This window comes from Chrysochloris asiatica, unplaced genomic scaffold (genome assembly GCF_000296735.1).
Source record: "Chrysochloris asiatica unplaced genomic scaffold, ChrAsi1.0 scaffold00070, whole genome shotgun sequence".
NCBI lineage: Eukaryota > Metazoa > Chordata > Mammalia > Afrosoricida > Chrysochloridae > Chrysochloris > Chrysochloris asiatica.
The window spans coordinates 14,542,388-14,546,925 of record NW_006408588.1 but is presented as its reverse complement, the minus strand read 5'-3'; positions in this window follow the sequence as shown (position 1 = coordinate 14,546,925).

Sequence of the window (4,538 nt, the reverse complement as noted above, 5' to 3'; positions counted from 1 at the left end):
AAAAAAAACAAAAACAAAAAAAAACTACCTTCCCTGCATGAAAACAGTTCCATCAGCCTTTTCTAGAGCTACTTGTGTTATTCTACTACCTACCAATGTGACTCAACAGTACTTAACAGCCACCACCACCAATGTGACTAGTCTTGGTCCATAAATGTGTGTTATATTAAAAGATGTCCTTCCTTCTTCTTCCCTCCCTGATTGTCCCTTTATTTTCATTCTCATGTAAATCCTCTTTTTTTGTTGTTGTGAAGTGCCATCGGGTCTCGACGCATAGCGACCCTGTCTAGGGTTTCCAAGGAGCAGCTGGTGAGCCTGAACTGCCGACCGTGCAGTTCAAACGGCTTTGCAGTCTGGCGCTAATATTAACCCACAGCACCACACTAGGACTCCAATCCTCTTTCAGGAGTGCTGAAATATCACGAAGGACCAATTATCTCCACAGGTACAAGATTTTTTTCTCTAGACGTCAGAGCAAATGAGTCCAAGGCTTAGCAAAAATTACACTTTTATAAAGGGCTTCAAAAACTGTCTCCTCTGTGGTTTTCTCAAATATGCAAATAAATTCATATATCAGAGGTGAGATGTTATCTCTCCCCAGTCCATAACCATTAACTTCTTAGGGCACATTTTTCAGTTAAGACGTCTCCCTTAAGGCTGAGTGAGTGATCAGAATCAAGTCCTTCTCTATTTCCACATCAGTTGGCAGATCTGTGGAGAATAACTGGTGAAACCTAATTCTGGTATGTTGTTAAGTGCCTTTGAGTTGGTTCCGACTCATAGCAACCCTGTATAGGATTTCCAAAGAGCAGCTAGTGAGCTTGAACTTCCAGCCTTAAGGTTCAAAGTGACCTTGCAGTCTAGTGCATTAATCCACAGTGCAACACCATGGCTCCGATCCTATGATGCTGTTGTTGTTAAAGTGCTGTGGAGTCGGTTCCAACCCATAGCGCCCTGTATAGGGCTTCTGAGAAGCAGCTGGTGAGCTTGAACTGCCAACCTTGCAGTTCAAACAGCTTTGCAGTCTGGCACATTAACTCACAGCACCACACCAGGATGAGGCCACAAAAGAGCAGGTCTTCCTGGAGTGGGAGTGGCCGCAGTTGATGAAGATGGGAAAAGTCTTCCAACTCCATGGCAGTAATAAGTCCTGGGAAATGCTTTAAGGGTGAAAGCAGGAGGGAGGTGCTGCTAGTAAATACCTGGGAATGAAGCAAGAAATATAAGATTCTGTTCCGAAGAAACTTGACATATCTTTAAGGTAAGTAATAAACCTATTGGACAAGCAAGTGGACATGTATATTTGTAAAATAAGTACTTGATTTAAACATTTAATTAGTTCCTTCTAACGTAGTGGTTACGATTCGGGCTGCGAACCACAAGGTCAGCAGTTCAAAACTACCAGCTGTTCCATGGGAGGAAAATGAGGCTTTCTGCTCCTGTAAAGACTTACAGCCTCGGAAACCCTGTACAGGGTCGCTATGAGTCGGAACCGACTCCATGGCACATAACAACAACAACAACTTTTAAACCAGCTCTCGATTCCAAGCTTACAGCAGGCATCATTCCACTTTGGGAGACTATTCTGAACTAAAATCGCTGCTCAGTTGAAGCCAGGACCACATGGGTATAAGACCAAGACTGAATGTCAAAAGTTGCGATCTGTGAGCTGCCTTATGTATTCCTGGCTGAGTTATGTCAACGCCAATCAGATGACATAGATGAGTGCCTTTAAAAGTTGAATATGTGAGGAGTTAGCAGTGATGTATTCAGCATATCCAAATATAAATCATGAACGATTCTTACCTACATGTACCCCGCCTATGATTTTTACTTCGGGCTCTGGAAACTACTGGACAGACTCCATTAATTTAACTCTTCATTATTTCAGATCCCTCCTTCCTTTCTACTTTAGTCTCTAAAGTAGGTTGCAAAAGAAAGCAGAGAATGATCTAACAGGGTCATCTGAGAACCACAAACATCACTGAAGAAAACTTTTAAATGGTACCATGCTGCCAGAGTTCTCTAGGGCTGCTCTAACAGAAACACCACATGTGAATGGCTTTGACAAACAGAAACATATTCTCTAACACTGTAGGAGGCTACAAGTCCGAATTCAGAGCACCTGCTCTGGGGAGAGGTCCTTGTCTCCTTTCAACATCTGTAGTTCCAGCATTCCTTGGAGAGCTCCATGTGTCTTAGCATCAGTCTTTCCTTGGCTCTGGGAGTTTCATCGGGCAAGGATACCAGGTCCAAAGGACACTCTACTTATGGCTCTTCTTTCTTGGTGGTAGTAGATCCCTTTTTCTCTGCTCACTAAGATAAAAGATATTGCAGACCACACCCCTAGGAAACTCCCTTACATGGGATCAGGGTTGTGATGGGACTAAGGGTAATAAATCCCTCCTTTGGAGTCCTGGTGTAGGGCTGTAGAATAAGTACTGGACTGCTAACCACAAGGCTGGCAGTTCAAACCTACCAGTTGCTCCTTGAAAACCCTTACAGGGTTGCTATGAGTTGGAACAACTCGATGGCACTTAACAGCAAGAGCCCACCTTTAATTGTCTTACTGGTTTATGACATCATAGGGAATCACCACATAACTGTCATATGACATCATTACATAACTGCCAAACCACTGAGAATCATGACCCAGCCAACCGAGTGGACATATTCTGAGGGACAAAATTCAATCCATGATCCCTTCCATGTTCCAGAAATGTGAGTCCTCCTCATTCTGTGATATACACCAGGGATGTGCAGAGGTGGAACATTTTTAAAAATATCAAAGATATAAATAAGTGTCATACCTGTAAATGAAAACAGACTGACTGAATATCACACAGACTATGTTCATAATTATTCAGGTGTCCAAAGTACTGGTTCCAAATCGAAACAGAGAATTTCACTGGAAAAGAAGCATCTTTAGGCACCAAATCCTAGCATTCCAGCCACTGTTTTATAAATTATCACTGCAAATCCAATTTTTCTACCCTTGGGCCAAACCCAGTTCTGTCATGAATTCAAATGCAGATGAAATTGCTATTATTAATCTCTCAATTTTAAATTAAAAAATAGATTACAAAGATAATTCATATGGCTATGGAGGATGCTTTTCCTCTTAAGATGCAGAGGAGGAATGAAAGATAAAATAATTTAAAATGTAAATCAGGCTCATTAGGATATAACACAAATGTTTCAGGTGCATAGTGAAAAAAGTTTATTTATGACAGAGTTCAAAAATAGGAAGAAAAGACAAAGAATGCACAAAAGCATCACAAAATCATTACATAATATAAAAACCCAAGACCCGAGCTAGTCAAAGACCCACAGCTCAGAATCTCATCAGTGTATTACAACAACACATTCCGTGCCACAGGGTGGTAAAATGGGGTATTTTAAAAGAAAAACCATTCAGCAGGACATAGGAATTAAGCAACAATTTGGTACAGAGCTCTTAACTTAGAAATCATAGGAAATGTTGACAGCATTTCTCAGGACAGGGACATATAAAGCAAGTTGGTGACAAAAAAATATTGGTTGGGATACTGTTCATCTTTTAAAGTAAAAGTAACAGCATGACACTGTTTCCCTTCCAGACCCCCTTTTGTAAGATCTGTGTCCATGTATAATGTGAACAGTGAGGAAAGAGTATGTTCATGGGTGCCAATTGTGTAAATATTTACCAGGAAAACACAATCATATTTCAGGGAACTGATATGAAGTGCCTGGTACCAAAGCAAGCCCTTGAGAAATAGATGCTAAGTGGTGCAAAGTAATTAAAGAAATCCCCCAGTACCTTCCTCTAGTCAATGATCTTTACCCCAAGTCTGGAACACTTTGATTACAAAACCACTTCCTTTGGGGGATTTTAAAACACTTGCCATTTTTCAGAGAAAATGGGAACACCCGAGTAAGCTGCAGGATTGCTTTCTCCAGACGTTACTTGCTCTTTAATTTTGCTATATGGAAATAATTCAACTTAATCCAATAAAAACTAGTTTATGCGTGGGACAAAAGTCCCAGGAAAAGATGTTAGAGGAATTTTTAATATGGAATTGCTTAGTGAAATGTACTGCTTAGGATGTGAAAGGAGGAAATGAGAGCATGTTTCCCAGGTAATTCTTGGTCTAAACCTAAGAATCAATAATAATAATGAACCATTAACAAGAAACATTACAAACTGGGCATTTCAAACCTGAGTGATGGAGAGAGCAGAAAGAGAGCCCCTTAAATGCACTGTAAATGAGGGGTCGTCTGTAATATATACTATTTGAAAGCAACACTTGAAAACTGTTTATGATCTTATATCAGAACTTTTAAAAAATATATTTTTCTTTGGAACGGATTTCACACATCTTATCCCTAGATAAGCCAAGACTACTTGCTTATGTAGGGTTAAGTCACAGATAACTGGAATTTAATAAAGAAACCTGTGTCTCTAAATTTCTGGGCACCTTTTTATCATATTTGGATTATTATCCAAATATTGAATAGAGTGAAGAAGAATCATGAAATTAACACTTGTCTATATGCCT